The 23,032-nt window shown below is 34.9% G+C and overlaps 1 long non-coding RNA gene across 1 annotated transcript; it reads left to right on the forward strand.

Annotated features, from left to right (window-relative positions):
* Positions 1–17,889: 17,889 nt before the first annotated feature.
* On the forward strand, positions 17,890–19,939 carry LOC139429398 (uncharacterized). The gene is made up of 2 exons (XR_011640042.1): positions 17,890–18,948; positions 19,033–19,939. It is a non-coding gene; the product is annotated as an uncharacterized lncRNA (long non-coding RNA).
* Positions 19,940–23,032: the final 3,093 nt, after the last annotated feature.

A 23,032-nucleotide genomic window follows, 5' to 3' on the forward strand; every position in this document is an offset into this window, starting at 1 on the left:
ATTCGATTTTCCCAACTGCACGCCCATACGGCACCTTTCTCTGTATTTGACTAAGGTAAGGGTATCTTATATACCCAAAGCGGGCCATTCGGTCCCTACTCCTAATGCCTTTCGACCCATCAGCCTAACGTCATTTCTGCTGCAAACCCTTGAAAAAGTTCTGGAACGGTATATCCGTACGGTGCCATTGGTATCTAGTCCACTGAGTCGCCACCAGTATGCTTATCAAGCGGGAAAATCAGCAGAATTGGCTCTACACAACTTAGTTGGTAGAGTATCCAGGACGCTGCAGGATAAAGAAATCTTGGTTTGTGCGTTTCTGGATATAGAGAAATCTTGAAAGAGCTGCTCTTGACAGGGGAGTGGAAGCAACTATAGCGGGTTGGCTCCGCAATATGCTTGATAGTAGAATAGTTTCTACTTCACTCCACGGTGATACGATACGCTTCAGGCCGGGATGTGGCTGCCCGCAGGGAGGGGTGTTATCTCCCCTGTTTTGGTCGCTCCTGGTTGACGATCTGATTGCGATAGTCGAACCCGTTGGTGTAGAAATACAAGCTTATGCTGATGAAATTGTCGTTATGCTCAAAGGAACCTGTTTGTCGAGGATATCTAAAGTCCTCTAGGTGACCCTAGATATCATTTGTGCTTTGTGTAGGGGAGAGAACCTTTCAATAAACCCGCAAAAGACAATTGTTGTGCTCTTCACCAGGAAACGAAAGTGGGATGGACTAATCCGCCCAACCATCCAAGGTGAAGAAATTCCTTTTTCAGAGGAAGTCAAATATCTAGGAGTAATTCTAGACAAAACCCTGTCATGGAATGGACATTTGCAGGGAGTTTTGCACAAAGCTAGACTATCCTTGTGGACTTGTCGCAGTCTTTGTGGAAAAAATTGGGGTCTTACCCCTGAAAGACTGTACTGGCTCTATGTGACTGTGGTTAGACCTATCACATATGGAGCAGCAGCCTGGTATAGGAAAGTCCGACAGACTTCAGTTATCAGTACTTTCACGAATTCAACGAGTAGCCGGATCGGATTGGCAATTTCTGGTGCAATAAGCACAACGCCAACTCTAGCAATGGAGGTTCTGCTTGGCCTATCTCCTCTGCATTTGCATATAGAACAACCATTTACAGATTTAACCAATATGCTCAAAACTGTTCCGACATGTCCTACCAATGGGCTGCGGAAGACATTATAAGGACTGATAATGTGCTATCAATGCCCTCAGATTTGGCGGTATCACTATCAGTGATTAATGGTCGATACCAGATTGTACTGCCTGAGCGGCAGTCCTGGATCGAAAACGCCTGAAGGGGTAGGAGCAGGAGTATACTGCCAGACACCTCGAATTAAGCAAGCTTACAGCCTGGGTACGTACTGTACTGTATTCCAGGGGGAAGTATTTGCTATTGACATTGGTGCTAAAATCCTTCTTGAAAGAGGGGTGAAGAACATGACAGTACGAATTTTCTCAGACAGTGAAGCCGCTCTCCAGGCGCTGCAAGCCGTGAAAACGGTGTCGGCTCTGGTTAATGATTGTAAGAGAACATTAAACACACTGAGTTGTGATAACAGAGTCTCCCTGATCTGGGTCCCGGGTCACTCTAGGGTTGGTGGCAATGAAGCGGCATATAAGCTAGCACGAGATGGCAGCGCTGAAGAGTTTGTGGGGCCGGAACCAGCAGTTGGTGTATCATTTGCGATGACCAAATATAGGATTGGACTGTGAGCTGAAGAAAGACTTCGCCTACTGTGGACCAGTTCTCCTGGAATGAGACATGCTAAGGTGTTTATTAACGTCGCCATTATCAAACCCTGTAATATTTTAGGACTTGCCCGTAGTAGCATAAAAGTTCTAATGGGTGTTTTTACTGGGCACTGCCGATTAAAAACACACCTTAACTTGTTGGGTTTAGCCGACGATGTTAAATGCCGACTATGTGCGGAGGAAACAGAGACGGTTGAGCATGTTTTGTGCCACTGCCCTGCCATTAACCGTATCAGATTCTCGATTTTTGGGTCGCAGTTTATCTCCTCAAAAGATCTGAATGACCTTTCACCGAGCAAAGTATTAATGTTCGTTAAGAGCATTGGACTGCAAGGTGAAATTTGATAACGATATCTATCGGGGTACAATAGATCCTTCGGGTCGCGGTGCAAGGTTGGTTGGTGCGCCTACCCGATATGTATTCTATGTAATATAATGTAATGTAGATACCAGACACTACATCCCTCCTACCCTATATAATCTGAAAAATACTTAGGTGGTTTTCTGGATCTTTTAGATTGCCATGTAGTTGTGGGCGTTTCTTCTTTACTAGCCGTTAAAGTTGCATCTGTTGGTGTAGATGTCGGTGATGATTCTCCTGGTGATGAAGTCGTCGGTGGTGGAACTTCAATCGGTATTGGAGATGTTGGTAGTGCAACTTCAATCGTTGTTGAAGATGTCGCTGGTGGATCTCTTGATATCGCAGTTGCCATTGGTGGAGATGTTTTGACTAAAGTCGTCGGTGGTTTCCTTGCACTCACGAATATCAAAGGGGTCATTGGGCGTGTCGATCTTACTGGTGGTTTTGTAAAAGGTTTGGGAATCGGTTTGGGTTGTTCCGGGTTAGTTAAGGATAAACATAGTTTAAAGAATGATGAGTTCCTTTAGTTGCTATTATAGAGTTACTACTTCATCATCTGGTTTTAGTTTTAGTTAGCACATAAAGGTGTTTATTTTCGATAATATTTTTTCATATTATTTCCATATTATTTATATTATTAGTTTTTTTTGTTGATTGAGTTATTCAATTGAGTATAATTGCTGGGTAAATAATTGACTTTTTATTTGAATGTTTATTCAATCAATATATCTTATTGACATTATTATAGTTTTCTGTTCATTTGTTCCATTATTATTTTGTTGTCTTGCTAATTTCGGACTTAATTGATTTGTGAATGCTTTATTTTCGATAGGAGATCGGTTTAAGTCCGTGGCGCCCTTTGAATCTCCCCTTCTCCACTGTTTCAAAGCTAGTCAGTTTTTTTTTTACTTATTGGTCGTAGCTGTCGAGCCAAAAAACTTATGATTTGATTTATCAAACGAGCAGCGTGTATCTATCATGCTCGAAAACATCTAACTACCAAATTTTATGTTAATAGTACAAAAACCCTCAAAATTATCAAGAAATTTCGAAATAAAAATTTAACTTTCAACACCCTGTGTATTAAAAACCACCGACATTTGTATAAGACATGTTAAGTTTAATTGTCATATTTTGGTGTCTAGTGTCTCCGGTATTCGGATTTCCCATTCTTTCTGACTCACCCTGTATAAAAAGAATTTGTTTATTGATGTTACTGTGCGCAGCAACTCATTTAATTTTGACCATGCTAGTGAAAGCGGTTTGAACGTAAAATATTGGACAACAGATTGCAAACATCGACGGCATTAAATGTCCGTACAATTGATTAAAATGGCTAAACGTTTGTATAGGGTCAAATCGGAGAACGTACACAGGATCTCCCGTATCTTCCGCATCAGAGCATTAACGGTTGAAGGAAGCATTATTCTGAAGCGATTTCGACTTCAATTTGATGAAAAGCGATTAAGGCGATTAAGATTTCTGTTCTAGGTCTACAGGAGTGGCGTAATTTAATCCTTGCCTCGTAGATGTCTTGTTCCGTAATCATTTTACCCCTCCCGCTAAGTTTTTGAACCGTTAATTTCTTAATTAAGTTTAAATTTTAATTATGTTATCGTTCCTACATATTTTGAGCCCTTTTATTTAATTTTATTGTATAATTTTCAAAATTTCAAGTTCAGTTATTGAGTTATTGCCGAGCCTGTATTTTGATACGCCTTTTTAAACAAGTTTTTTTAAAGTTCCGCCTATTATTTAAGCGATGTTCAACCCGATTTAGCTCTCTTTTGCTGCGATTGAATTACTGATAAGACGTTAGTGGAATTCAGATTTTGGTAACCATTTTGGAAGTCGTATTAGATTTTGGTTTGCCGTAGTTTTCGGGAGTATTAATCGGAATATCCTTTGCATTTTATTATTTAAAGTTCTTTGGTTTTTTTTGCCGTTCAAAAGAACATTTTTTGATACAATCGCGAACATTTTTAAAGCCGCATTTCAACTCAGGTATGTTTTTTTTTTATCAATTAGTTTTCAATAAATAATGCAATTAGTCTTAGACGTATTTTTTTTGCTCAGGTTGTTTATTTTGGAGTTATAATTTTGACAATAATTTTTGGGCATTAACTTGTGGACAATATTTACAAACTTATTTCGACTTCAACCCGTTGAAGGAGTTATTCCTTTTTATCCCCGTTATCCCAAGGACGCTGCCTCTCCTGTGAATTGGAACCATAGCTTCTGAGGTTCAGGAATAAGGTCAGAAAAGATATTCTTAATCTATTCTTCACACGATTGAAGATGACCTAAGTACCCACGTTGTGGAAAAATTTCAACCTGTTCATTATTAGTTTCAATTTAACAAAAAAGACATAGTTAATTCAATTTAACTTAAAACTAAAAATTAGTAGTTGTAAAATTAATCATTTAATTTTTTTTTACCCTTCTAGCAAAACTTTATATTTTTTTGTTCTTATCGATTTTGTTAGAACTATATAAAATCTTTTTTTTTTACGTTCATTTTCATTTACATCCTGTTTAGGATCATTTTTGAAAGATTTACTAGGGCTAGAAAATTTTTCCTTGATTTAAATTTAACTTCAATAATTTTTTTTTGGTTTATCAATTTTCTTTTTTTATATAGTTTGCGTGACCTTACGGTCATTGTATTTAGGTTTCATTTTCTTGTTTAAAAGATTTAATCGCCAATTTTTTTTTTGCTAATTTTCTTACTTTTTTTTTTTGGAATACTGTTCGGTACGACCTCCCGTTTATTAATTTCTTTTCCTCCTTTTGTTTATTGAATAAAGAGAAGTGCATACCATTTTATTTTTTTTATTTATTATTTTTTTTGTATGTGTGTTTATTCTTATCCTTTTCCTAGTAGCTCGCATTTTTTTATATATACCGATTTTGTCATATTTTATTTTTTTATTATTAACCCCTAACATTTCACCATTAGTGGAGTCCCTATTATTAAATGGCGCCCCTTTTCCAACGAACCCAGCCGTCTCCACTGAACTGCAGGCAAAATAGCGACTTAAGGAGGGGGAACTTTTTTTTGGTTCACTCATTATTCAAAATTCATTTTGCTTTGTTTTAAATTTATGTACGTCACAAATATTAAGCAGGGAACAAGTTAATTGCACAAAATACTATTGTAACTCTACTAGTTTACCTAGTTTGTATTTAGATGCCACTTGTTCATAACAAAACCATACCCAGATTCGAAGCGAGTTCTATACTACGATGGAGTTGTACAATTAAATAATTCAAAAGTTATATATATCATACGAGAAGACTCCAGCTCCAACTCCTTCCCGTCTGCTTGAACCATCAGTACACAGGAAAAAATCGTGTCGTGTAAAAATTTTAGAGTAGTTGGTAAAAAGAATTAGAGTAAAAATTGTAATATCACATGGTAAAAATAACTCTAATGTACACTATATTTAATATTAATATAGAGTTCATATATTATTCACTTAATAGAGTAGTTTTTACAGTCCTCTAAAGGAGAGTTCTTTTTTACTTATGTTAGTGAAGTTATGTAATGTATAAAACATTAAATTTTACACTAGACGTGTACTTTTCCTTCGGGTACTTCGTAGGCACCGCACTATTTTGCTCGGGATTACTCGTCGGTACCACGTGATTAACATGTGGTGTGATACAGCTAAAATTTAACGGTCATCTACTAAACGAGTCGGAACTCGATAGCGTCTCGAGACCTGATTTACGCGGTATAGAAAGAAAGAACGATTATTTTTATTGTAATTATGTTTGCCAAAATAAAACATTCATGATGTGAAATTAGTGGAACTACCGGAAGATTTTACATACGACTTCCTTGTGAAGATTGGTAAGTATGTGCAACTTGGTGTAACTATACATACAGGAAACTTATAGAAGACTCATTAGATGCAGTTTTCATGATGACTCGGTGGAAACTTTAAAATGAATTAAGTATGGTTATATATGTATGTGGGATTTATTACGGTGTAATAATAAACACTAACAGCTTATTAATAATATACTTTCAAACGATTAAAAATAATACAGTAAATGCGCGATACAACTGACGGCCACAGACATTCAAGACTAACTGAAGCGAGTCGGACGTTTTAGTTTGGCCCGGTCACGTAACCCCCCTCTGGGATGGACTCGTCCTGTTCCCACAACTCGGCCTTCCTGCTGGTTAAGCATGCCCTCATGCTTTGTGTTGTCTAGGGTATGGTTGTCTGGACTTGCTGGCCTCTCTTGATCAATGCCGTTGTCTAAGCTGTCGGGACTACTTTCATCAGCTGTGGGAATATCAATATCTTCATCCGAGGAGACATCCTGAAACATAGAATAATAAGAACTATTCTTCCAGGGTTTCATAAAGTCAGCAACGGAAGTGGTTCGCTTTGGTCCTTCTCCATCTCCAACTTTTTCAACTTCATATCGGTTATGTTGGTTCACTGCTATAATCCGGTACGGCCCAAAGAATTTAGGACAAACCTTAAGCCCAGTGCCAAATTGAGTCCTTTTTATGGCTACTAAGTCACCAATTTGATATTTTGTTGGATTCTTTCTTCTTTTGTTAAATTCCTTTCGGTTTTCATCTTGTATTTTTCCAATATAGTCTCTAGCTGCTTGTCTTATATCTTCTCTTTCTTCTTCAAATAATAATAAGCTCTCTTGTTCAATTATCTCCTTTAACATTAAATCTTCTTTGTTTTTCATATCAACGCCAAACATGATTTTGAATGGAATATTCTTAATTGATCGTTGATAACTTCCATTGATATACCGTTGTACATCATGAACATACTTGTACTACTCTAAAGGGTTGTTTAAAGAAAGCTTTGTGAGAACTCTAATCACTATTTGATGGATTCTTTCCACTTGTCCATTCCCTCTAGGTACGCCTGTGGTAATAAGTAGATGTTTTATTCCCTGCGTATTACAATACTCTTGGAATTCAGTTGAGGTGAATGCGCTTCCTCGGTCGGTTACTATCTGATGTGGATTTCCAAATGCTCTCTGTTGTATCTGCAGTCGGTCCAATACTTCTTGTGTCGATGTGGTTTTTGTTGGATATAACCATACAAACTTGGTAAATGCATCCACAACCACAAACAGATATCGGTAGTTTTTATTGGTATTTGGCATTGGTCCCAAATGGTCTACATGATACGTGTGTAAAGGTATCTCTTTAGGAATTGGGTTCAGAAAACATTCCTGTTTTCCACTCTTAGCATTTGACACAATGCAAGGAATACAATTCTGTATCACTGATACTATCTTTGGTTTTAAGTTAGGGATCCAATAATCTTTTTCTAAAACTGCTTCCATCTTTTTTACACCAAAATGTCCTACCTCATGTGTTTTTCTGGTTATTTCTTCTTGCATGCTCTTGGGAATTATTAATAAAGGGGTTCCTCTATGTTCTTTATAAAGTATTCCTCTTCGCTCAATATAATCTTCATATGATCTGTGTTTGAGCAACGTCAAAATGGGTTTCAAGTTATTATCTTTCTGCTGCAACAATCTTATTCGGGCTAATAACTCATCTTCGATCACCATAACTGGGTGTCGAGAAAGTGCATCCGCATGTCTCATTTGGTCTGTGCGGTGTTCAATAGTGTAGTTATAATCTTCAAGTTGTAAAGCCCATCTGGCAATTCGTGTTGACAATTCTTTTTTCTTCATTGTTTGTGTGAAAGCAGAGCAATCGGTCACTATTTTAAAGTTTGTACCCAACAAATAAACTCTGAACTTTTCCAGTGATCTTACTATGGCTAACACTTCTAATTCATAACTTGAATAATTCTGCTCATTTGGTGTCGTAGTTTTACTGTAATAAAATACAGGATGTAACTGTCCATCTTCAATATTCTTTTGCAGTAATATAGAGGCAATTCCATACTTCGATGCATCAGTATGTAGCTCCGTGTCCGCTCCTTGTCGATACAGCTGCAGCACTGGTGGTCCTATCAATTTATTTTTTAAATCTTCAAATGCTTTTCTTTGATTTGACCCAAACTCAAATGAGGCATCTTTCTTCAACAGACTGGTAAGTGGTCTTGCAATAAGGGAATAGTTGGGAATAAATTTCCTAAAGTACCCAGATAATCCTAAAAAGGATTGCAACTGTTGTATACTTTTTGGTTCTCGGAAACCTATAACTGCGGCTATCTTCTCAGCGTCTGGTCGTATGGTTCCATCACTTATGATATGTCCAAGGTAGTGAACAGATCTACACAGAAACTGGCATTTCCTCCAATTGACTTCCAACCCGTTACTTTCAGCTACGCTCAAAACCTTCTGCAACCTGGATAGGGCATTTGCTTCATCTGGTGCCGGAATGATCAGGTCGTCCATATATGTTACAACAATCTGGTCTCGGATCAGCTCCTTGAAAACATCATTCACAAATCTCTGAAACACAGCAGGAGAATTACAATAACCAAAAGGGGTTCTTAAAAATTCATATTGGCCTTTATGTGTTACGAAGGCGGTAAACTTCCTACTGTCTGGGTGAACTGGTACGTGGAAAAAGCCATTTCGCAAGTCAATAGTGCTGAAGACCCTGGCATTTTGCAAAGCATCTAACTGATCTTCAATTAGAGGTAGTGGATAACGATCCTTTATTACCACCTTATTAAGTCGCCTATAATCCACACATAATCTACTTCCGCCATTCTTCTTTGGTACTATTATTACCGGACTAGCAAATTCAGAACAACTCGGTGTTATGATGTCCTCTCGTAACCACTCGTTGATGTGTTTCTCTATTTCTGCCTTTTCGTATGGTGATGCTCTTCTGGGCGTTGAATAGATTGGATCATCTGTCTTCAGTATGATTTTCGTTATGATGTTAGTTTCCTTTGTCTTACGTAGTTTGTAATCTTTTACAATCTCATCAATTTTCTGAGCTGCATCCTTGTTTGGAATGTTTGACAGATCTACTCCTGTTATTTCATCGATAATATTGATCGTCATAATGCCATCGTCATCTTCTTCCAACTTTCTTTCTTCATTCTTCGTCTTTTTTACTTCATCCTCAATCTTCTGTAATTTTCCTTCTTCAATCATCTCTGCTTCTTCTGTTTCTGTCTTCTTTCGTTCGTCTTCTTCTGTCTTCTTTGGTTCATCTTCTTCTGTCATCTTTGCTTTGTCTTCTTCTGTCTTCTTTGGTTCATCTTCCTCTGTCATCTTTGCTTTGTCTTCTTCTGTCTTCTTTGGTTCATCTTCTTCTGTCATCTTTGCTTGGTACATCTTTCGCATCTTTATTTCATTTGGAGTGATGGTTATTTCCGCTTGGTCTAATAATTCTGCACCCAATATCATTTTCATTTTCATAACATTTCTTGGTACAATATGTACATCCGTTTTATATAACTCATTATCAATTTCTAGATTTACCTTGATAAGGCCTAATGTTTCGACTGCATTTAAACCTATTCCATTTAATCGTTTCTTATTTGGGATTATTTGTGGTCCATACATCTTATTGTATTCATCTTCCCGCATTAAATTTATATCACTGCCGGTATCGACAAGTGCCGGCACGGTTGCTTTACCAATTTTTACTAACTTATACTTATTTCCGTAACTCTCTACTAGCATGGTCGTCTTATTATTGTTTTTGCAAATAGCTGCTATGTGACCAAATTTTCCACAGGAATAACATTTTTTACCTTTTTCCCCGTTTGGACAATCACCTTTCTTATGTCCTTTTTCACCACAGCTATAACATTGTAGAATTGGCTTAATTTTTGAATTATCTCCTTCATGCTTTTGGACTTTTGATCCAACGTTCTTACTAGATAATCTTGTTAGCATTTCCTCATACAATTTTAATTTATTTTTAAATTCATCTAAAGTATTTGCACCGTAAAGTATTACTTTATCTCTCTCATCTCCTGGAATTCCGCTTATTAAATATTGTATTAATGAACAATCATCTACCTGACCTTGGCGAGCAATTCCTGTCATCGTTAGTAGGTATTCTTGTAATGATTCCTCGGTCTTCTTTTTTCGTTTCATCAATGTCTGGTGGATTTGGGCAGCACTCACAGGACTTTTAAATTCAGCTGTTATGGCATTTTTAAAATCAATCCATGTTTTTATGGGCGGATATGCGTCTAACCAAATTTTAGCGGTTCCTCTAAGTAATGTTTTGGCACAAATCAGCATCTGTAACTCACTCCATCCAAACAACACGCAATTTTCTTCGATATCTCTTAACCAAGCATCTATCAAATATTCTTTACGATTACCAAATTCCGGTAAACATCCTTGTACATCTCTCATTTGGAATTGTGGGTATCGTTCGAGTTGTCTTTCTCTCTTTAGCAGCTCCAATTCCTTCTTTGTCAGTTCGAGTTCTTTTTCCAAGTTGTTATCGCCTGTCGCCATAGATGACGTCACTTCTCTTGTTGGCGTATTCGGTACACTCATCGTGATTTCTACGCAGTTTGCTTATTTCACCGTTTTTACTGTATAACCACCGTATATCCCGGTTGAGCCCCCAATTTGTGGGATTTATTACGGTGTAATAATAAACACTAACAGCTTATTAATAATATACTTTCAAACGATTAAAAATAATACAGTAAATGCGCGATACAACTGACGGCCACAGACATTCAAGACTAACTGAAGCGAGTCGGACGTTTTAGTTTGGCCCGGTCACGTAACCCCCCTCTGGGATGGACTCGTCCTGTTCCCACATGTATATAAAAAGAATTTAATGTTTTTAAATTTAAGTTATAACAATATATTACAAGTAAAAATAAAGACAAATATTTTATAATTTTGATGTTTATTACAAACGTAAAACTTCCCTAAAAATACTCCACTTCCTATTAAAAATTAACACTAATAAGTGTAAGATACACACTATTTAGTGATATTTTGTCAATTAATAGAGTAAAATTAGAGCGAATTTTTAATCATTTGCACTGATTAGATTAGAAATGTATCTAATTAGAGTCACGACAACATCTAGTTAGATTACATATAATACACTGTTATAGAGTAACGATTTTACACTATTTAATAAACACCATCTTCTCACTATTTAGTGTAAATTTTTAATCTATTCACCTACACTATATAGTGTACAAAAATAACTCTAAATAAATTGGACCGATCTGAACCATGTTTTAGAGTTGATTTTTACTCTATATTTTTTCCTGTGTATAGATTTCAAGGCTGTTTTTTACTTCTACTTTTGTGGAACTCTACTTCGGTGGGTGAGATATTTCTTCGTAAAAATGTGTTGTAAAGGTGTAAAGTCCGTTTTACATTCCAGAATTGGCGAATAATCCACCATTTCATTCCAGAGTACGGCATTTTTACTGTCTCTCTCACCCATTAAAATTCCTGCTGCACGCACTGGAATCATGGTCACCAGTGACCCTTGAACCACCCTTGAATGAACAAATGAAGTGGCGTTAGATTCAACATGTTTTCCATCCGCAAGTCTCTGTACTTTATTAAGTGCGGCAGTGGATGTAGACATAAGGTCTTTGACCACCATACTACTGCACCATATGTAAGCATAGGTCGGATTACATCCGTATAAATCCTGAGGGCAGTTTTGTGTGACAAACCCCATGTCTTATCTTTTTTACTTTATTATCTAGGTGAGCTTTCCATGTCATTTTATTGTCAAGTGTAATGCCCAGATATTTGACTTCTTTTGGCATTCTGGGCATGTCAAACTTCCTCATCCGTGTGAAGAGAATCAACTCTGTCTTCTTAGGATTCACAGAGAGTCTTTGTTGATTACAGCAAGCCAGCGCTTGCTGTAATCCTTCAAGTCCAGCGCTCCACCAACAAAGCTGGTCACCGAGTGAAGACCATTAGTCTGGACTTGTCCTGAGTGTAAGCGTGTTGATTAGGATTTACTGGTTTAGTTGGAAGACAGAAATCTATAATACAGCGATCACACAGTCTCTCCAAGTTTTTCAAAAGAAAGGAGAGACCGATTGGTCTAAACGATTTCGGTGTGAAATAAACTCCCTACTAGCAAAATGCTTTATAACTTTAAAATTATAAAATTTTTCTATTTTATTGTTAATTTATTGTTGCATTTGAAAAGGTAATTTGCTTTATTAAAGCTGCACCGATTATAGTTTTACTTCCGAAAACTGAACTGATTTATTATTATATTATATAAACATGTATAGAACAAAATTATAAGATAGCTATACAGGGTGAGTGTTTTTCCATGATTAGTATGGAGATCTCGAAAACTAGCGGAGATAGAAAGACGATTAAATAGGGAAAGAATTGCAGTTTCATGATCTCAATTTAATGAGCTTTTTGTTTTTTAGATGAAATGCATGGCTAACTAGATATCTCGAGAAAACCGTTTTTTTGTTATATCATTAGATACCTATGGCTCCGCTATTATTGATTTTAGGAAAAATGTTTAAAGGAAAAAATTTGTAGGGTATTACATGTTTAATAAAGTAGACTAACTGATTTTTTTTATTTAAGCAATAATTTTTGAGTTATGACACAAACTTGTAATTTTTCTAATGGAAACCATAGGCCATGACTTTATAAAAAAGGCCTTTTCTCAACGATTCTACTGATATACCACTTGACATGGATATTTTTATTAATAAATAAATTATTGCCATTTATTCTTTTAATTTGCAACCTGTTCAGGTAGTATGCTATGGAAACAATTGATAGATACGTTTGCAAACGTAAGTTTCCATGATTTCGTATCGCTAGCTTATTAAGTGGTGGTGCCCCATTGTGATGAAACCATTTAAGCAAATGACGTGTCTGCAGGAACAATTCATACAACATATTATCGAACTCGTTCTGTAGAAAGTGAAGATAACGATCTCCGTTGAACGTATCATTAAAAATGCACGGAAAAGAATTCTTGAACAAATGACACCGTACCAAACATTAATCCAAACTTAACTTGAGTTCTCCTCTCTTGAACATGGTGCGGATTTTCCTCCGTCCATAAATGTTGATTATGTCTATTAAACATACCGCAGTTTGTAAATCGTGTTTCAACTGTCCACAAAACTTTACTCTAAGCTATGATCAGCTCCACACATGTTAGTAAACCACGTATAATATTCTACACGCTTATTGTAGTCATCTGGGGGTAGTGTTTGTGAAACTGCCATTTATGTGAATGAAATCTATGCTTTTTTAGTTCTCTTACGACAGTACGTTGTGACGTGTCTGCTTCAGATGCAACTTGTGTTGAAACTGATGCATCTTGATGGATTCGTGCTAATACATTTACTTCTGTGTTGCATCTTTAGTTGGTTTACAGAAGAACCATACTCGCCTAAATTATCAGCCTCTTCAAAGTAGGTAGAGAATTAGCGATATTAAAGCTTTATTAAACATGTAATACCGTACATATTTTTCCTTTACACATTTTTCCTAAAATCAATAATAGCGGAGCCATAGGTATCTAACGATATAACAAAACAACGTTTTTTTCGAGATATCTAGTTAGCCATGCATTTTATCCAAAAAACGAAAAGCTCATTAAATTGAATTCATAAACCTGCAATTCTTTCCCTATTTAATCGTCTCTCTATCTCCCCTAGTTTTCAAGATTTCTGTACAAAACATGGAAAAAAACTCACCCTGTATAACAATGTTGTATATAAGTATAATGATCATCATTCAGATTTTATATAACCACACAGCTTATAACACAAAATAGTCTTATTAGATCTTCCTAAAAGCGTAAAATGTTATTCACCATCATGTTATAAATGAATATTGTAATTGTTTTATATGTATCTCTATAAGTGTTTATAAAACAGTTATTTAAAACCTGAAGTTTAAGCAAATTTTACTGGAGTGATATTTCGTCAGTAGTTAAAGCTTTTATATAGCTCCAAAAAAGAAGAATAATCTATATTAACACAAACAAGTTATGATCGATCCTACTACAAAATAGAAAGGCTTTAAATTAATATTAATATGGACGTTGTCAATTTAGGTACACACACGAACGATTAAGAAGATGTCAGATGGAAGAAAATTAAAAGAAGTGAATTCCCGCTGATTTGTCGGCTTATTTACAACCTTTTACAAAAGAAGCAAAGGTAATATTATCAAAAGGTTTAATAATCGATAATAAGAAAGTTATAGTGAAATTAAGATGCTTTATATGCGACTCGCTTGAGCTTTTGTGAAAGGTAAGACTTAAATATTCTGAATATTTTAAAAAAAAATACCATAACAATTTACGTTTTTATGATAAAATATATTTTTCTGCGGGTGTTGCAAACTTTAATAGCGAACAAGGATGCCTTAAATGTACCACAATAGGTGAATATTCTTATACAGTGCTAGCGTAAAGTAACCCCCCCCCCCCCTGTTTAACTTCCGAACAAATTGAGATATCACTATGAACAAAAAAACGTCAGTTTCTATATTTTATCAGCACAAATATTTTCTTATGGAAAATTTTGCCATCACTTTTAGTTTTTCCGGAAAATAGATCAACTTTGTTTTTTTAAATGGAACACCCAGTATATTATGGTATCTTCCGAAAGATGAAAACAATACGAATCCAACGGTACCTCACAATCAAATATCGGTTTATTAGTTTTTCGCATAAAAATTAAACAAAATGCGGAATTTTGCCGGAAAACCCAACGTATCTTCGTCGACTACCTGTCGAAATGCAATCGGCCAGGTAAATGGTGGACGGTAGGTTAACGGTCGGTATACGCTCGAGCTAAGACGGATTTAAAATTGCAAGTACAATTACTTATTTTTTTTAGAAATGAAATAAAAGTTGTTTGGAAGTATATTAAATTTATGAATTAATCATATTTTATCAAAAAATATTTATAAAGAAAAAAAGTCAATATAAGAAATGAAATTTTCTTATTAAAGATTTTGCTAGTATAGGTAACGGTTGAAAAATTTGCTTAGTGTTGTTATTGAATAATAAAAGAATTTTTTATTTATTAAGAATCAAATATTAAGTAAATTGTTCGATATGATTACCTTAAACTTCTAGGCAGTGGTACCATCTTTGTAGTGTTTCCTCTCTCACACGGATACTCTCTCACACAATAATTTTTTGTTTTAAATCCTCAATACTACCCAACGGAATTTCATATACCTTGGATTTTAAATAACCCCATAAAAAGAAATCTAAAGGTGTCAGATCTGGTGATCTTGTTGTCCATTAAAATTTTTATCAAGATAATTTCGTACCAATGGCGCATAATGTGGCCGTCTTGATGAAACACTAGTTCCATTTCAAAATCGTCAGAATTCTGTTGTACAATTTGCAAAAGTCTTGAAAAAAAAACATTTACTTTCTAATGAAATTGAGTGATAACGTCACGATATTCATGTGGATTAACACCACGCCGATGCAATTTTCCACCCAAAAAGAAAGTACATTCATCACTGAAACAAATATGTTTCAAGTATAATCGATTTCGTTCAACCATATTTGTCATTAGCTCACAAAATTCTGTTCTTCTATATCAGGGTCATCTTCTGTTAATTCATGAAGCATTTTTATTTAAAATGGATGATATTTATTCTTCTTTAAGTATTTCCACGTCTTCCAACAACGATGCGGAAATATTTAACACATCACACGTTGATGCGATAGCAGCAGACGACATCATGGGCACATTAAATACTTCTGTTAATATCTGACGACCAGTTCTTTTGCGGTCTTCGACGCTTCCAGTTTCCAAAAACTTATTCACAAGCTCTCTTAAATATTTTCGACTAATTGGATGTTCAGGAAATCGTTCCTTAAATTGTCGCCCTGTTTCATGTAGATTTCTGTCAGCACGAGCGAATATTAAAATTGCTTCGATATTGTGCTCTAAGCTTCTTCTAGCCATTTTGATCTCGCCTTTCTTTGGTTATACTTGGTCGGGTAGAATTCAAAGATAGAAATGAAGGAAAATATTTGCATGCTGCCTTAAATACAAAATTTCAAAGTACCTATAAACTTTAAAATTGTTGTTATGACAATTTTTTCTTAGAAGTTTTAAAAAGAACTTTCTTTTTATCCTTTTCTTGTATTGATTGTTTCATAAAAACATTCTAAAAGAATTGCTGATTTTAACCCTGCTTAATCCGAGCGTAGACCGACCTTTAACTGACCGTCCACCATTTATCTGGCCCATTGTATCTCGACAGGTAGTCAACGAAGATACGTTGGTTTTTCCGGCGAAATTCCGCATTTTGTTTAATTTTTATGTAAAAAACTAATAAACCGATATTTGATTGTGAGGTATCGTTGAATTCGTATTGTTTTATTCTTTCGAAAGATACCATAATATACAGGGTGTTCCATTTAAAAAAACAAAGCTGTTCCATTTTCCGGAAAAACTAAAAGTGATACCAAAATTTTCCATAAGAAAATATTTGTGCTGATAAAATAGAAAATAGAAATAGAAAAATAGAAACTGACGTTTTTTTGTTCATATTGATATCTCAATCTGTTCAGAAGTTAAACAGGGGGTGGGTTACTTTACGCTAGCACTGTATATCTCATACAGTCTATTTTCCAAGATCAGGATGCAAGAAAAGAACAATGCTAATTTTCGCGAGAAAGCATATGGTTCACATCACAAACAAGAGACTCCATTAACCTCGCTAGATATAGATATGATTGAAGACTTTCCAATTAGTGATTCTCTTCATTTAATTGATTTAGGCATAATGAAGAAGGGTTTATTGGGTTGGAGGGATGGTAGTTTTGGCAACTATAGAAGTAAATGGTCTGCAAGGCAAATTAGTTGTGTTTCAAATTTCCTGCAGAACTGTAAAATGCCTTCTGAAATTCATAGAGCTGTTCGTGGTTTAGACTTTTTATATCACTGGAAGGGTACAGAGTATCACATATTTTTGCATTATCTTGGAATAGTGATACTACAAAACGTATTATCTTTAGATATATACGAACATTTTTTGAAATTATTTTGTGCTATAACTATTTGCTCATGTAATGCCTACAAATGTTTTCTGAGGTTAGCTCAAAGTTTTGTAGAGGATTATGCCGATATCTATTGAGAAGATATTTGAAAATGTAAACAAACCATTTTTGTCCTTTGTCTCTTCGTATTATAACTATTTTTAAAACAAAAGATATTAATTAACAAGGAATAGTATATTACAGTACAAGTGAGAAAACTATGATTTTTCATTAACGCGTATGTCGGATATCCGGAAAGACATACAAGTTGGTGGAAAACATTAGTTTCTCACGTGTTCTGTATAGCGTTTTGTTCAATTCTACTATTTAGAGAAAACCCGTCTTAAAATTCGATAATTCCTGAGTAATTTCATGTCGACATGTCGGGGATGACAGCAGTTTCTCTTAATTGCTCTTAATTGATATATGTAAACAACCATTTGTGTCAAATTGTTAATTGTCATCATTGTGCATAAAATTAATAAATTGATTAAAATTAATACTTTATACAAATGAAATACCTAATTAACTTTCCACGTGTGCTGTCCACCGTTTTTTAGTTAAACAAAGAGTTGTTCCTTTAAAGGTTTTATATTTAGCTAACAGTGGTTGAAAAAAATTAGAGTGAGTGAAAAAAATTTTCCCTCACTCGGTACGCAGCCTTCTAAACGAAATATCAATTTATTTTATTAAGATACCAAAGTAGTTTATTGGGATACACGACCAACACGACAAAGGCTAGATAATTGAAAAGAGGCTTCCTTTTATCTTTACCGAGCTTTCGGAAATTTTATTTTTCCTTCTTCATAGGTAACTACAATATTGAAGAACAAAAGTTACAATAGTTAACAAGCAAAGCAATTGAACAACTTACAAAAATGGATTGCATAAAAGAACCGATCCAAAGTTAAACATGAGGTCGCAAACTTTGAGCACTAAACATATCTTATAAAAACTATACTTCTAATAATTCACTAAAGGTGAGCAATTAAAGATCAAAAGATACTAAAAATCATTACAAAAGTTAATTTTGAAACTATTAAAATAAGTATTACTTACAAAGAGAACACGTTAAAATTTTTTTCCGTTAAAAGTTAAGACGCAATAAGTCACGTAAGTTTTTTATACCACAAAAACTGGAAAAGAAACAAGGCTGGCCAACCGTCATCACGGCGAAACACCAAATACACCAAAAGTAACCACTAGGTGGCGTTGAGAGGGGGAATAAAATTGAAATTATGAAAAAGGAAACAAAAACCGAAAAAGAACTAGAAAACCAACGAATCACCCTCATTCGATGTTTGATCCCTTCTACCCCAGTCCTTCATAACAAGGTAACTGTAAATAGAACTAAGGTTTTGGGTGTCAGTTCTGAAGTTTAAGGAGTTAACCTCTTTATTGATGTAAAACATCTCTAAGAACAATCTCTTAGAATAAATTGATTCTTTATCAACAATCTGAGAATTCTCAAAATTAAAATGGTGACCACTGAGAACATGGTGATGAACCACCGCACTCCTGCTTTCATCTCTAGATTGACAATCACGTTTGTGTTGTTTGATCCTAGCATCAAAATACTGACTGGTAGTGCCTATATAGGTTTTTTCGCAATTATTGCAAGGAACCCTATAAATAACATTAGATTGTAAACCTTTGGGAACCAAATCCTTAGTCCTTGAAAAACAGGTGGATAAAGGCAAGGAATTGCATTTAGCAAACTTAACCGAGTCAAACCTCAGAACTGAAACAAGTTTATCAGTCAACCTGGGGACGAAGGGAATCTTAACAAAGTGGGTCCGGGGGCCAGGGAGGCTAGATATGTTGTGCTGGTCGTCACCCTCAGAAGGTTGACTAATATTACGATGGTAAGTACCATTATGATAAAGAATTCTATTAACTAGAACTATCGGATACCCGTTGTTGACAAATATATTCCGGAGCTTTTTTAGGTTAGAGTCAAGAAAGCGGACATCAGAGATGGATCTGACACGGTTCACCACAGCAACCACAGCGTTCAATTTCTGATTGAGAGGATGGTTTGAATGAAAGTTGATATATCTCCCCGAATATGTTGGCTTAGTATACCAATTTAAACTAATAGTCTGATCTAAATTTCTTATAACAATAGTATCGAGAAAAGGAACACTAGAGTTAGATTCAGTTTCAACCGTGAACTGTAAATGACTATCAAAGTTGTTGAACACATCCATAACATCATCGATGCGGTCGACAGGTACAGCGCAAATTATATCGTCCACATATTTGTAGATAAAAGGAAGAGAAAAACCCAACAAAGGAATACATTGATCGAGAAGATGATCCATCACCATAGTGGCCAAGATGGGGCTCAAAGGACTTCCCATAGGAGTGCCAAATTTTTGACTGTAGATAACATCATTGAAAGTAAATACCGAAGACTCAAACAAGAACACTATCAGTTGTAAAAACAAATCCATATCAATAGGAGTGACAGAACTTACTAGGTCCCAATTTTGTAACAATATATCTCTCACCAAGTTGAGAGGTATGTTGGTGAAGAGAGACACCACATCAAGTGAGATAAGCATAAAGTTAGGAGGGAGTTTTATATCCCTAATTTTCTCTACAAAAGAGAAAGTATCCTTGATATTGTAGGAAGTTCTCTCACTAAAAGAAAGTTTCAGAATACCTGACAGGAACTCTGACAAGTGGTATGTGGGGGAACCCACAAAAGATATGATGGGTCTCAAAGGGCAATTAACCTTGTGGATCTTCGGCAACCCATAATATTTGGGAATGACACCATTGTGACATCTAAGGCTGTTATACAATCTCTTATCAATGTATTCCCTTTCTAATAAAATTTTTGAAAATTTATTGTTTCTGTTTTGTATCTTTGAAGTGGGGTCCCTATCCAAAATACAATAAGTGGACTGATCGTTAAATAAGTCTAAAGACTTAGATATATATTCTGATTTAAACATAGCTACTGTAACCTGTCCTTTATCTGCTCTTAATATAAGAATCGGGTCCTCTCTTTCGAGCCTCAAAAACCTTTTTGTAGAGATCAAACTCCTCTTCAAAAACAACTGGGTACTATTCAAGTGTTGGTGTCCATTAAGAAAATTAGTCATAATGTTTGTAACTTGAGCTCTTTTTATGTTTTGTAAATTACTAGGCAAAACTTTAATTATAGACTCTACATCTGCTAACAGCTTAGGAACAGACAAAGTAGTGGCATCAGGGATTAAGCCAAACTTAGGTCCCAATGACAAAAAATCTTTGACATCTTCAGGTATTTGGATAGATGTATTATTGACGAACCAACCCTTGTTGTCATTAAACATTTTTTTTGAATTTTTTAAATTAATATTCTTTAAAACATTAAACTTTTTTACATTAATGCACTTTACTCTATTAAAAATCTTTGAATAAGAAAAAGCTAATCTGATCTCAAATTCCCCACACATGTGAGAGGGTAACACATTGTATAATTTATTTTTCAGCTCCGCAATAGATTCATCAACCTTTTTTAAATCATAGCAAGTAATTTGAATTTCAAAATTAAGAATCTTAGTTCCTAACCTTATATTAAACTCATTAACTTTATGAGAGATGGTTCCTCTTGCCTCGTCCAACAAGGCAACAGCATTCTTGCTACCATTTTTTATGTGGGTTGGAAGGAGTCCGTGTCTTCTGCACTTCATCAAAAAATGTTTCCTATTGTTTAACCTGGCCAGTTTGTTGTTTAAAGTCATCATCGTCTTCAACATTGCAGCTGTATTTCGTCCATAAGACGCAGCAATTTCACCAAAGAATCCCATCTGTAAGTATAATTTAGGAGTAGTAACGGTCGTTACTGTTAGGAACCAAAGTAGTTTATTGGGATACACGACCAACACAGTAACGACCGTTACTACTCCTAAATTTATTAAGATAATTTATTTAAAATTCAATAAAATTGAACTAAAGTAAAATAAATAAAATTTTTAAATATTAATAAAGGAGATTATTCTTTTAAACACACTGTCATTAAAATCTAATTAAATGCCAATTAACCTATCTAAACGAATTTTAATCCCTCATTAACGCCTTAATTACTATTCTGTACACATAAATAACCCAAATTCTCTGTTAAAATTCAGTTCATCCAGTTCCTGTGTAAGAGTCTATTCTAGTGAAATATTAATCAATATGTTTTTCCAAATTTTTCCGAAAACGATCAATACAAACCAAGTGCCTTTCTTTTTGGAGTTTCCCATGGAACTAATAATAATAATTTTAGGTTTTCTTGATCCGAAATCTCTATTGCTTGCAGCCGTAACTTATGATAAGGTGATGAATGTTTGTCAAGGGCACACAACTCTTCGAAGACGGCTGAGGGCTGCTCAAAAGTCCGTAGAAAAACGAAGAGTGAATTATTTCTTAAATCCAAGAAGTGCGGTTAAAGTAAGAAGAAATGGACCTGTCGATAATTGCTCGACGAAAATTGAAGTTATTAAAAACGACTTTTTGTCTTTGGATTTAATTGGTAAGATTAGTAATAAAGGTGAAGGTAGAATTAGGACGAAAAGTAATGTTACATCTACTCGAAATTTTAGAATATAAGTTGTTAATTTTAGATGTGTTTAAAAACGTGTTAACGTATTCATTTTTGAATAAATTTTATACTTTAATGTTGCTTGTGAAATTTAACGATTAAGATCTTAAAATAAAAACTTTTTATAAAAAACTTGTTTACTATTTTATTTGCCATAATAAATATAATAAAAAGTTGACTAAAGTTGACCAACTTTTAACTTCTTACGTTTAGGACTAAATTTGAGCATGCGCACTAATGCGAAGGGTCAATGTTAAACATACGTACAGCTGTTTTGTGTTGACATGTTGACATCACGGGCTGGTGTTTCAGTATTCGTTGCAAGTACTGAAACACGTTGCAGTAGCGTTGCAAGTGGTAAACAGAGTATTCACCACACACTTTTACTTTTAAACGTTCCGTACATTTCTCGTTATTTTATTGACTACATATTTAAATTTTAAAATCTTAAAGTTTCTTCCTAAACGGATCAGCTGTAAGCGTTATGTTCCTTACTGTTACGGTTACAACTACGGTTACGGTTACGTTTGATATCCTTTATATAAACCAGCCATAAGTGATACTATAAGTTAATAGTTAACAGCTTTGCATTTTTTTAAAAATAACAATAAACAAAAAATAATTCTTAAAAAAATAAAAACACATTCTTGTTGCAAAATATATACCTACTATTATTCACAGTGCTGTGTTCCTAAAATTTTCTTATTATACCTATTGGGTCTTTTTTTTTGTGTTGTATTCTTGCTTGAATTCTGCATTCTTATCTTTACAATATTTAAAAATGGTTAGCCGAATACATTTATTTATAAATTCAGATTCTATATTATGTTCCGAACAAAACTTTAAGGAATCCAAGAATTCAACATTAGTGCTTTTAAACACTGTTTCTAATTGCTGCAGATGACCATACTTCTCCACAAATTGATACAATCTATCATGTATAGAATCGATCATTTTGATCAAATGATCACTTGCGTACTTCAGATGTGGCTCGTTTGAGTATTCTTTAAATGAAGTGAATAAATGTTTTTCAGTTACATATGAAGAATATAAATGCTAACAACATGTATTGCAATCAGGTACAACTGTTTTTTTCAAAAAATAACCGGCCACATAAGCCGTTGCCTGATTCCTTTGTGTAATTAAAGATTTGTACTCCATATCCACTTCGCTTATTTCGTTATTATTAAAATCATCACTCGCTGGAGAATTTTCATTGATCAACTCCCGAAAGTTCCCTAAAGACTCGCAGTGATCATTTTGACAATTCCGCCCCTTTGTTAACGGCGCGGAAAAATTGTTTACTACTACCGTCTTTAAGGCGCCCACGAATTGGTGACAGGTAGGGTTTGTATTGAAACCCCCATGCT

This window comes from Onthophagus taurus, chromosome 3 (genome assembly GCF_036711975.1).
Source record: "Onthophagus taurus isolate NC chromosome 3, IU_Otau_3.0, whole genome shotgun sequence".
Classification (NCBI taxonomy): Eukaryota; Metazoa; Arthropoda; class Insecta; order Coleoptera; family Scarabaeidae; genus Onthophagus; species Onthophagus taurus.